This window comes from Aedes aegypti, chromosome 3, assembly GCF_002204515.2.
Source record: "Aedes aegypti strain LVP_AGWG chromosome 3, AaegL5.0 Primary Assembly, whole genome shotgun sequence".
Taxonomy (NCBI): Eukaryota; Metazoa; Arthropoda; class Insecta; order Diptera; family Culicidae; genus Aedes; species Aedes aegypti.
The window spans coordinates 215753934-215767289 of NC_035109.1; the positions used below are offsets into that span (position 1 = coordinate 215753934).

Below are 13356 nucleotides of genomic sequence, written 5' to 3' on the forward strand. Positions count from 1 at the left end.
GAATTTTTTGCGGAAAAATCTGAACACTATTCAAAATTATTGGAACAGTCATTAAAGTCATCGTGCAAAAGTTTGGGTTCACTCCTCAATATGATGCAAATCGTGCAAAAGTTTGGGTTCACCTGAACCGCACGCAAATAATTTTTGTCAATATCTCAGCCATTTTTCAACCGATTTTAATAATTCATAGCTTTTTAAAACGCCAATAATGGCGCGGGCATGATTGGTTTGATATTTCACAGATTTTTCGTGTTCCAAGTAAGTTCAGGTGTACCCAAACTTTTGCACGATACACCATACTGAGAGGTGAACCCAAACTTTTGCACGATGACTTGAATGACTGTTTCATTGATGTTGAATAGTTTTCAGATTTTTCCGCAAAAATTTCATGAGCGCTCTTCAGAGAATATAAGATTACGATTCTAATGACACCTTGTTTCAAAATTTTGGTTGATCCAATGCTGAGGAAATAACAAATGTTTTTTCAGCGTGTTTTTTGAAAAATGTCACAACTTTAAATAAAAATTTAGTATACAAAATTCAAAAAATGTTTTTGGAAAAATACATACGAAGTAAGAATAACTCTTTGCCTTTCGAATGTGACTTAGAGAGTTTCAGTTGGACGTGTAATCGCAGAGATATGGACTGAACACTTTTGTATGTTTTTTAGGGGGTGAACCCAAACTTATGCACGGGAGTGTACCTCATGTGTTATATTATTATGATCCTTAGTTGAAATTTAACTAAAATTTAAATTTTTATGACGGCAAATCGACTGAAGTCAAAAAATTGAAAAATGTAACAATAACATGAAGTACAAAATTTATAATTTAGGAATGCAATATTCTCCCAAAGTTACGCACTATCTGAAAGCTCTTTTGTAGAGCACGAGGATGCACCATTCAATATTACACTTTAGTAATTATGATGATGTTGAACATGAAAAACAACTCTTGTCGCGTCATGTCGCCGCCATTTCGAATATTGCACGTCGAAAAGCATCCTTAGGTCTTACAAAAAACCTTTAAAATTTTTGCAGAAATTTGCTGATTTGCAAGTTGCAGCTAATTGAATAAATCAATATTTTACATATATTTTGACAATATTTGTCATACAAAGATTATTAAAAATATATTTAACCACTATTCATACACATTCTGATCAAACTCGATCAAATACAAATAAAAAAGCCCAGTTTGATAACAATTTTAATTTAAAAAAGAAACTTTTTTTAAAAGTTACGTAATTTGTGAATAACCGCTAATGAAACAATAAAAACGCCAAATAACATATTCAGATTACATATTTCATCGATTAAGACGATAAAAATAGTTTTGGCCAAACTTCAAATCTTTCCGACCATTGTGAATTTGTGTGATATTTTGACATGGAAAATCTTTGCAATAATGTACAAGTTACCGGAGCACATCTCCTGAAAATTTTAGTCCGGTATAGTCCACCCGGAAACGGTTTCTGGAGTCACGGAAAGTGGCCAATCTGAACAATTCGATAGAGTTTTTGGGATTTATGCCCAAAAACCAAACGAATGGCGTCCAAATCTATATAATTTTAAATGTTTGGAAATATTTAGCCAAAAGGATGAATGGATGGTTATTCTGGTCTTTTTGGAGCATCGGTATAGCCACCGCGAAACTCATATAATGGTACCACTAAGTTTCAGCACCAAAACTAGTCATGCGACGATTCGATCTACATGATTTTGTATATCTGTGCCTCTTCTTGTTCAATCATAGATGAATTACTACTTTGGTTCTTCTTGACCACCGAAATAACCTAGGAATGTACCAAATCTAGGCAATCGACAGCTCAATTTTTCTGGAGTTTTGAGCAAGTGATCCGTCTTACACAATGATGAGTGAGTGGCTGTATTTTTATACCACTAATCTACTTCTATTTATTCCTGGTTTGTTCATATGTTCAGGGCACAAGGCTTCAATTGGCGGGAAGTGTCTCTGGATCCGGGCTTCTGAGATGGCTCACATGCTCAAAAAATCAAGAAGATTGAGCGTCGAATGCCTAGTTTTGGTATAAATACTAAAATAATTCGGGTATCTCCGGTGGTCGTAAAGGACCAGACTGGTCATCTACTCATGATTGTGTAAGATGAGTCACAAGCGCAGAAAAGCAGGACGATTTAGTCGTCGAAAGCCTGATCAGGTACAAAAACAAAAATACCCCTCAATATGGTTTCTTCGGTGGTCATCCTGGGTTATTTCAGAGGTCACAAATGACCTTAGTGGTTATTCACTCATTATTACGACGGGCGTAGAGAAAAATCACATACCCGAAAAACCAGAGATTGAGCTGCTCTTTAAGTTGTACAAAAATTTCATGACGCGTGAAATAATAGAACAAAATTTAGTATGTTGAAGTATACTACGATCTGTTAAATTTGATTGACGAATCGATTGTGGTACTAGAAGTGATACCAATTCTGAGCCCAATCTTGCAATTGACTTTGACTGTGGCCAAGGTCTCGTAGTCTTCCCCTTCTGTATTCTTGAGTTTAACAGCCCGTGATCGCTACTCCAGTTTTTCCAGATTCTCGTCGTTCCCTCGTGTGAATAAAGAAATAGAAACCCTTCATTTCCAAAATCTGGAAAACATCTTGATCACACCAGTCCTGGAAGCAAAAAAAACAAACCTATGGAAATGAAGAAACTTCTTGAACTGTTTCAAGTTGGAATAAAACTTCCAATATTTCTACTAAAATCAAACACAAAAAAAAGCTTTCATCCAATATTCTAATTTCGGAGCTAAGAAAATAATATAACATGAACAAAGTGTATGCAAGAAAGTATATGGAGAACATGAAACACTTAAAAGTGATTCCATTTCACTCAGTTGGGGGGATTCGTGCGTTAACCCAATTTTGAATTAATGGGGTTGAAGTTGTTTCCATTTGAAACCATGGAAAAACACCTACACTAACAAGTTCTTTTCACTCAATCGGCAGATCAATGCACTAAACTTTCAGTACTATGTTGAAGTGAGGTCCAGTGAGTACGTAAAGATGAAGCAGTGCATGTCAATCGTTTGACCATTTTTATCGAATGAGACAAAACTGAAACCTTAACATGGAATCTGATCACAAACGCCATTTTAGAAAAAGTTCCAAGTGTTACACCATTCACCACCAAACATTATATTCGTTCTCAATACTTCCATTTTCTTACATTTATTTCGGATTGTGTTGTGTAACTTATGTTTAAGGCGAAGTAGGCCGTCATTGAAATTTGTACGCTTCGTTGATGATTGTTGATATTTCATCTCACGATTTCAAATCAAAGAAAATCAGTTGGTTTTGCACTGACACAGCATACTTTATGCATGTTAGCGCGTACAGTGATACTTTTTCATGTCAATATAAACTATCAAGACTGTGTTTTATCACTTTGAAATGCAAGCTGAAAAGTCATCATTGTTGCCAAAACGAATGACGGGCTACTTAGCCTTAACTATAAATCCAAAAATAGTATAGAAAGGCATGGAACACATAACTTGAAATTTAATGCGATGAACTGAATATCGACAACATACTTTTCATGTAATTGATTTAATCATCATTTCCTTACGACGCTAAGTGAAATAGATCTAATGAGTATAGTGTCATTGCTGTGAAACTGTTAACAGACAATGTAAATATTTTAAAATATTTTCTGCCTTGATTATTCCAACATTCTTAGTTTGTTGTAAACTAATGACCCTCTTTCTAGAGAGTACGACAACAGCATCCGGAGCCGTTACTAAGATCTGACAACCGTATGAAAAGGAACGTTTTCGGTCTCCTGAATACGTTGAGTGTCTAGTGCTCTAGTACGTTCTTGGTTCAGTGGCAGCTGTGCCTACTTTGAGAGGCACGGACAGATAATCGCAACGCAGGCAAACAAACACCAAAATCATAGTCGCGAGAACATGTACGCCCAATGCAAAAATCACTGTGTTTGGCCGATGGGCTAACAGATGACGGTAGTATGTAAATGTCAAACACAAACTAAAACGATGCGAGCGCTGCGGGTGGTAGATTGGCCAATTACTATATATTTGAATCGACCGTTAGTAACGTAGTCGTTTGACATCGATGAGAATGTGACGTCTGTTTGTCTGTGATCGCAGTTTTGGGATTCATCATGAAGCCGTCGAAATATGGCCAGGTATCGAAATTTGAAATGAAAATCAGGTGTCTGTGGGGATAACCTCGACTCATCTGCTTATCAATAAGGATTCAATCTAATACGATATGATCATAGAAACGTAGGTTTAAATCCTCATCTTGACTTCTGAGTAAGAATTTCATCATCTATCGCTTCAATCAATGCGAGCGAATCCTTACTGCACTTACTGTATTAGAGCATGTTTAGAGCAACTTGTTAGAGTCTCTCCAATCGAGAATTTTCAAGTTGGAAATTTTCTCACCTTCCCTTAGTGTATATTTGAGCTTGCCACACATATATGCAAAAATGATAAATTTACAGCTCTTAATTAACAACTGAAGAAGTCCTTATGGAACACCAAGCTTAAATGCAGGCTCTGCCTAGTTTGGGACGTAACGTCAGGAACAAAGGACAACATGGTACTCCCTAAACACCGTCCGGCAATAAAATTCCAAAATGTAAGCAAACTTATTAGCTGAACCGGAAACAGCTAAGTTGAGAACTAGACAGGAGCCGACTATGAAGCAAAACAATGTTGAAGGTTGGGCAGCGTTTATTTATAACATAAAGCAAAAATTGCCAATTTCAACTCCCTTCCCCTAACGCTTTTTGCACGAAAAAAAATGTGACGCTTAAGCTTACACTTTCCTTCCCCCAGAGTGTTACGTAGTTTGTGAATGGCGCCTCATGAATAATCAGGTTTACTATTTTTGACTACGCTTCCGCGCATTCTCAATCTAGGCTTGAGAATTATACCTTTCTTTAAATCTACATCAAGTTTCAGAAATACTCAGTCGGTAACAAAAATGTGAATGTTCAGTAGACACCAGATCGAAACGAACACAACTCGAACAATATAATAAAATAAAATACACCGACACGGTCATGCTTCCAAAGGACGACTTGCCCTTTGAAGGAAGCATCACACTAGACAACGGACTAGCAGGCAACGCTCAGTGGCACAGTCGAAATACGATCCAGGCGAAAAGTTTCCGAACTAAAGTGGGACTCGAACTCACACTCCTTGGCTCTTTGTGGCTAAATGCTTGGTAACACTAACAGCAAGGCCACGAAGCTCACAATTAAAAATAAAAACGGTGTACATAAAGCTAACATTACTGTTGTTGTACAATGGATCATTAAAATAACCAAAACTGCTGCTATGAAAAGCAGAGACAGCGCCACCGTAGACTTGTGTGTTTGACAGAACAGCAATGCCGTCACAATGTTAAATTCCATATACGGTGGCGACGCTGTTTTGAAACGGTGAGTGCCGAAAAAGTTACCTTCAATGATCCATTAAAGTTGATTTTTAGTGGGATATTGCCATATTGAAGTTATGACTTGCAACATTTGGGTTTATTCTACGAGTGGCGTGAGGTGAAAATTGTCAGTCTCGTATAACGAGGTGACAATTTTTGACCTCGCTATACGAGACCGACAATTCTCACCTCACGCCACTCGTACAATGAGCCTAATTCTCTCATAACGGAACGTTAACTTTGAAAATTCTTGAATCCCTCACCCCTCTTCGTTACGCTTTTTTTTAGAGCCGTAACGCTTCAGCCTTCTAAAAACGCTACATAATTTGTGGACGATGCCTTACTATAATACACACATTTGTCTATTTGATATTACAGGCATTGTTTTCAGGTGATTCAATTCATGACAATTAGCTTTGCCAATTCTTCACTCAGTGAAATCCACACTATTTATTGGCAAATGTCTGTTATTTGGATCTTCGGAAGTATGTACAGACGATACATCCAATACAAGCAAAATCACACATGGGATGTATTAGCTTTTACAGTTCAGTAAAATTTTAAAGAATTTTGATATGAAAATTCTTGAGCGGCTGAATAGCTGAGAAAATTCGGCTTGCTACTTTAATGAACACTTTGCAGCAAGAGAACAATCTTCTTTAAGCATTACGTCCCCAAAGGTGTAGAGCCTGAATATAGGCTTATTGTTCTACAAGCGCTACCACAGTCATTAACTGAGATCTTTGTCTAAGTTGTCATTTTCGCATTCGTATATCGTGTGGCAGACACGATGATACTACTCCAAGCTCATGTAAGTCTAGGAAATTTCCATTACGAAAAGATCCTGAACCGATCGGGAATCAAACAGACTTCTGTAGCCGCGAAACTTTTACACTAGTCTGAGGAAGGTCCCGGTACATATTCCTTACGAAACCAATGTTAAGCTAAGTATGCTGTTCCGCTCAAGAAATGGTCAAGAAATTTCGTACATTTGAATTGACATTTCTTTTCAACTGCGTACTGCGATCAAAGAAGAATGCTTTTCTTGAGCATTTCTTGCAAGACATTTCCCACGCATCGAGATAGGCGATTACTTTTCTGTTGCATACTTCGCTTTAAGCCTGAAGCTAAGTATGCTGTTTCGCTCAAGAAAAGTAAAGAAATTCCTTGACTAAAAGGGTCAAGAAATTTCCTACAGAGAGCCCCCTTTGAAGTGACATTTCTTCTCAACTGCGTACTGCGATCGGAAAAAAGTGATTTTCTTGACCATTTCTTGGGAGAAATTTTCCACGCATCGAGATAGGCGATTCCTTTTCTTGTCAGTAGCAAACCGGCCTTGATTTGCTGCTGAACAGGAATCGCTAAAGAAATTTCTAGTCGATTCCTTGAAGAAATTTTCTACAGCGACTTCCATTTGAACTGACATTTCTTTTCAACTGCGTACTGCGATCAGAAAAAAGAGCATTCTTGATCGTTTCCTTGCAAAAATTTCCCGTGCATCAAGATAGGCCGAGAAATTACTTGTCAGCAGCGAATCAGCCTTTACAATGAAAATAAAAATTTATAAATCGATTATGGAGTGTTGATTCACTTTTATTTTAGCTACCTACACAGTCAATATTTGATAAACCTAATAGGAAATGCTACCGATTATAAACAAAAATCACCCACTAAATCTTTTCTAATTTATTCGTTCTGATATTTTTCCATTTATTTCTGTATAAATAATTGTAGAAAGCATAAATTTATTTCACTGGAGTTCAAAAATTACATGAGAAAAGGTGCAAACTGAAGAACGAAATAAATATACTGCGTAGTTGTCTACCAGAATAAAAACTTTCCGCCGATGTGAACTCGAGAAATAAACTGCACAACACACTATTGATTTATTAATTAATTGTATTGATTACCCGCAAGCTATGAACAATAAAAGTCTAGCAAATTGTTCTCTTCTTCCCGTGCGCAAACAAATTGTTGAACTGTACTTCGCTGCAGTCGCTTACAAAATGGTGACGAAGACCATTTTTCACCATTGAAAGCAGCTTGGTCGATTTTCACTGCCTGCTCTTCATCGACATTTCTATGAAATCTCTCACTTCCAGTTTTTCTCTCTTCCCGTCATCAGCACAATCGATGTTCACTTTGCTTGTGTGTCGCTACACTTTCGCGCTTCCTGTCCGTGACAGGTAAAAAACATTGGTTCACTTGGATTCCAATGCTTTGCATTCACATTCACCGGAGCATTCTATGCCATTGTAATTACTTACCACCATAACTGACTTCCGCTTCGACGCTGCAGAACTTTTCACGGTTCTGCATCAAACAATAATACTGTTTTCGGTTTGCAAAGCTAACAAAATATAAATATAAATTTTCACTTCACTACCGGAGTAAACTTTCTTCGCCACTGTACAGGATGCGCTCTCTCAGCTAACTGTTTGACAGACTGGTTGAAAATCGATCAACACCCGGAGAGTGGAAAACGGCGGCAGACGCCGTCGATCAAAGCGTACACTGGTGTTCGACGCGAGGGGGCGTGTTGAGAGCCAGTGAGACAAGTGGCTGCGTACTTAATTGATTGTGAAATAGGGTACAAGCCAAGCGTGACTTTCTCAATGGTGCGGTAAGTAAAAGTCAAGCAACATTCAATTAAATCATCATTTTTTTTTTAATTTATTCAATAATAAATTTAGATATCTTTAAAACACGATCTCGAAAAAAGTTCTTCTTTTGCGGTGCTCTACGCTCTTGCTATTTTGTGTCTTAATGAAGATTTCCATTGCAAGGTGATTCGTAATTAAGTGTGCATAAGGCACTAACACCGTTAAACACAATCGCGCACTTTTTCCGCATTTATGAAAATTATCGATGTCCAATTGCATCGAAAAGAAAGGGCGAATTTTCAGGGGTTTCACAACATATAATTTAGGTAGCGAAACATTAATTAAACTTGAATTCAGGTATTAACATTTTATATCTCGATGTTTTTTTTTTAGAATTTAATGCATTTTAATGAAAAGTTTGTTAACCTTAACACTTATTGATTTATCCAGGTTTTACGAGTATTAACACTGCTGCCGCAAACAGGCTCGCTTTCCGGAAGGGATCAGACTATTTGACGTTCATCAGGATATACGAAATGTACAACGACCCAAGAATATCATCAAAAAATTCACTATAATCAAATCGTTAATTACTTTTGAACTAGTGATTGGAAAAAATACTTAAATATATTGAAAAATAACTTATGTCTGCTGTTAAGAATTTCATTCAAATCGGTCCAAAAATAACTGAGATTTTCTTCTTTTTCTTGGCATTACGTCCCAACTGGGGCAGAGTCTGCTTCAACTTCTAATAAGCACTTCCACAGTTATTAATTGAGAGCTTTCTTTGCCAAAGTTGCCATTTTTGCATTCGTATATCGTGTGGCAAGTACGATGATACCATATGGAAGTCAGTGAATTTTCCATTGCGAAAATATCCTGGACCGACCGGGAATAGAACCCAAACACCTTCAGCATGGCTTTGCTTTGCAGCCGCGGACTCTTCTTCTTCTTTCTGGTGTTACGTCCCCACTGGGACAGAGCCTGCTTCTCAGCTTAGTGTTCTTATGCGCACTTCCACAGTTATTAACTGAGAACTTACTACGCCAATGACCATTTTTGCATGTGTATATCGTGTGGCAGGTACGAAGATACTCTATGCCCTGGAAAGTCGAGAAAATTTCTAACCCGAAAAGATCCTCGACCGGTGGGATTCGAACCCACGACCCTCAGCTTGGTCATGCTGAATAGCTGCGCGTTTACCGCTACGGCTATCTGGGCCCCGCGGACTCTAACCACTCGGTTAAGGAAGGCCCCAACTGAGATCTATCCCTCTAAATTTGAACATTTTGTATATGTGGTGATTTATCATTTACAGCAAGCCATGACTTGGAAGAACAATATTGTTATTATTCAAGTTGTCAAGCAGTAAAGACTGGAAGTTCCACATTGGCGACGATAGAACCCACGTTCTTCTGTGAGTTACGAAACTTAGTTTATTCGGTAAGAAAAAAATATTTGAAGAATATTATGGAATTTTGAAGAGTTCCATTGAAGAATTAGAGAAGAATTTCAATATTCGATGTCAGGATGAACGGATGACAAAAAGGATATCAAACGTGTAAGTCAAATAAGTAAAACTTCTGGCAAGTTGCCTTAGCGGTGGATGCGATCCACCGGATCAGGCTGTTCAAAAAAAAAAAAAAAAATGCTCGCCTTAGAAGGGAGCAGCCGCGACAGTTTCGAGCTGTCGGGTGCGGCGAGTAAGCATGTAATGCTCACCTTTAGAGGGAGCAGCCGTAGCGACGGATACGATCCGTTGGGTCCGGCGGATGCAATAAAACTCGTTTCAAAACGAGTGCCGAAGCGGCAGATTCGATCTGTCGGGTCCGGCGGACGTTTGAAAATGCTCACTTTAGAAAGGAATATAGTAGGAAGCGCTGAACAAGTTGTTGGTCATCCAGGTTCAGCGAAAAAAGCAATAATGTTTTTTTTTTTTTTTTTTTTTTTTTTTAGCCCACCACTAACCCCCACATCAAAAAGCTCTGCATCGAGCCCCCTGGTAGTGGACTCATCTAAATTTACAATAATTACACTTACTTTTACATTATTGCATTGGTGTGTGAACGAAAGTGATGAATACTACAAAAAATACTAAATATATCTAGAGATGCCCAGTAGAACTTTGTTCCTTTTAAGGGATCCCAAAGCAGAAACTAAATTTGTTTAATCTAAATATATAATTATACACTATTAAATAAAACATACATAGAATAATGTATTTGAAAGCAGTAGGGTACAACTACTTATGTCCAATGCAAGTATAACTCGGGTAAATGTGGTAAATTACACACAGGTTGTAGCAACACATGTATCCATTAGTAGGATGCAGATCTTGAACGACGTGTGTGGTAAAGAATAAACTCATTGGGCTCATGGAAACAGCTAGTTAGTCTTTAGACCCATCTTGGACCCATCCCTCGAAAGATTCCGAGTTCAAATTAAACATAAATGGAGTTCTTTTTATATTATCGTCCCCTCAAGTCCCTTGGAAGAAAAAGAGATGTGGTGATTTATCATTTACAGCAAGCCATGACTTGGAAGAACAATGTTATTATTATTCAAGTTGTCAAGCAGTAAAGACTGGAAGTTCCACAGTATAAAAAATCGAAAAGTAGCAAATGTGTAAACGTAGTAGCCGTTGGTTTATTTACGTGAGCGCCCGCGCAATTTTCTCAACCCTATTCCACATCAAGACACCGAAGTGTACAGATCGTTTCCTGTGAACAAACCTTGTTCGTTATTGTTAGAACCCGTGTCCTGGTCATTTCTCCCAGCCCTGTCCGCCTCAGATTCCATCAGGTTATGGGCTTGTCAACGATGGAAGGCTCCGGAATTCCCCTGTTGGATGCTCTTGGATCGAACTTCGAGAACTGGCGTTTCCGAGTTCAACTCTACTTGGAAACAGTGGAAGTTTCGGAGGTGCTGAAGAAGGACGTTCCTGCTGAAGAGGACCCTGGAAGAGCGAAGTTCCTGCAGACCGATCGAAAAGCGAAGTCATTAATCGTTCGATTTCTTTCGGATGAGTGCCTTGGAAACGTACGGGAAAAGGAGACGGCGCTTGATATGTGGAAGGCTCTCGAGGACAACTACGCCAAGAAGTCGGTGGCCAGCCAGACCCTGCTACGGAAGCATCGGATGAAGGAGGGCACATCGATGAGGCATCATTTGCAGCAGTTCGACGATATCGCACGGCAGCTCAAGTCAGCTGGCGCTAAACTGGAGAAGAACGATACGGTATCACCAGGTCCGTCCCACTCGGGCTCATATTGGGTACCACTTCTAGTACTGCATTTGGTCCCTCGGTTGTGCAAAAGGTACCCAAGTTAGACAGATCGCAGTACACTTTTCACGGCATTCTAGATTACCAGAGCCATAAAATGTTTGGCAACTGCAAGGGACATGAAGGTCTTTAATGTGTCTTTGGTATCACAGCTTTTTTTGACCCTTCCCGACAGCTAAGACTCTCTGGTTACGGCTTTGGAGAATATAAACGAGAAGGACATGACGTTGGAAGCCGTGAAACAACGACTGTTAGCGGAGGAATCTAAGCGGTTTGATCGGATGGAAGATTCTTGCAAAGATAGAAGTGCAGCGTTTGTCGGTGGAAAAAATAAGAAGCCCGAGAAGCCGTTTGCTGGTAATTACCATGGGTGCGGAAAGCCTGGACATATGCGACGAGATTGTCGTGTCAAGAAGCCCGAAGGTAAGGTGAATGCGGCCGTTGGAAGTAAGGCTGTTTCGTTCATGGTGAACAAGACACTAGCGGAGATGGACCACAAGAAGTCGACTTTCGTGGTTGATTCTGAATGTAGCGACCATCTAGTGAACAGCTTGGAGTGCATGCAGTCGGTGAGGAAGCTCAAGGAACCGTTCGTGATCGATGTGGCCAACGTCGGCGTCTCGATTGTTTGCAAATATGAAGGAGAAGTCCTCGGATTTTCCAAAGAAGGCGTGTGGTTTGAACTGAAGTATGTGATCTTCGTACCTGAGCTGAAAGGTAACCTGTTGTCCGTGAAGAAGATGTCCCAGGGTGGCATCGACGTGATGTTCACAACCCGTGGTGGAAAGCATCAAGTTGTGATGAAGAAAAAGGACGCAATGATTGGAGTAGCACATCTAAGAGGTAATTTGTACGAACTTGATTTAGATTTGAACGTGACGGGAGCCACAACAAATGTGTGTGCTTCGGATACTGGGAACCTTTGGCATCGTCGTTTGTGTCACGCCAGCCAATCTACGATGAACGCGCTGGCCCGGTTCAACATGGCAGAAGGGTTCGGTCCTAAAGTGAATGCTGTTGGATTCTGTGACACCTGTGTGCTTGGAAAGCAATGCAGGGAACCCTTCGACGGACATCGAGAAAGAGCTAGTCGTCTGCTGGAGCGGATACACTCGGATGTGTGTGAACCGATCGATCCTCCGGCTTGGGACGGGTCGAAGTACTTTGTCTCATTCATTGACGATTGGAGCCATTTCGCTTGCGTGTACACAATGAAGAAGAAGTCTGAAGTATTTGGTCTTTTTCAAGAGTTTGAAGCGATGGTGACTGCCCAGTTTGAAAAACAAATCAGCAAGCTTACCGTTGACCAAGGACGAGAGTATGGTTCGAAGGAACAAAAGGCGTTCTACAAGCGGAAGGGGATACAAATCCAGCCTACCGTTGCATATTCCCCGCAACAAAACGGTGTTGCTGAGAGATTCAACCGTACGCTAGTTAAGAAGGTAAGGACGATGCTGATTGATTCTAATATGGCGAAGTACATGTGGTGCGAGGCTGTGCTTGCTGGTATGTATATCTTGAACCGTTGCCCTACTGCCTCTCTCTCTGACAACCGTACACCTGCGGAGTATTGGACCGGTGTTAAACCGGATCTCTCGAAATTGCGAATTTTTGGATGCAAGGCTTTCGCATGGGTGCCAGGCCAACTTAGAAAGAAGCTGGACAACAAGAGTCGAGAGGCGGTGATGGTCGGATATGCTCCTAATGGCTACCGTCAAGAAAAATCTTCATAGCTCGTGACATCAAATTTGACGAGAAATCAATGCCGTATGCAGTTGAAGACAGTGAATATTTGAAGGTTCCGTTGATGATTCCGACAATGTACCCAGCCGAGAAAGATGATCAGCAAGCCGAAGCGGTAGTTTCTTTTCCAAGCGATGATGAAGATTCGGTTGACCTGGAGGAACTTCATGAAGAATAGCTTGAAAATCCTGGGGCGCTCCCTTCACAAACAAGAGGCGACTGTTTAGAGCCTAACACTAGGCGCAGTGAACGGGAGCGCAAGCTCTCAGGTAAGTTCGTTGACTTTTTGA

General features: G+C 39.9%; 1 protein-coding gene across 6 annotated transcripts in view; it reads right to left on the reverse strand.

The window, feature by feature from the left end:
• The window catches only part of LOC5570044, a 76471-nt gene that overhangs the window by 24207 nt on the left and 38908 nt on the right, over window positions 1–13356 (reverse strand). For 2 of the 6 annotated variants that reach the window (XM_021849504.1, XM_001658884.2), the window contains exon 1: window positions 7348–7455. The exons of 2 other annotated variants lie outside the window; for them this stretch is intronic. The gene's annotated coding sequence lies outside the window, so the exon portion shown is untranslated. Of the gene's footprint in view, window positions 1–7262; window positions 7321–7347; window positions 7456–7704; window positions 7882–13356 lie in introns of those variants that run through there. 2 more of the 6 variants (XM_021849500.1, XM_021849503.1) reach the window with 2 other exon arrangements.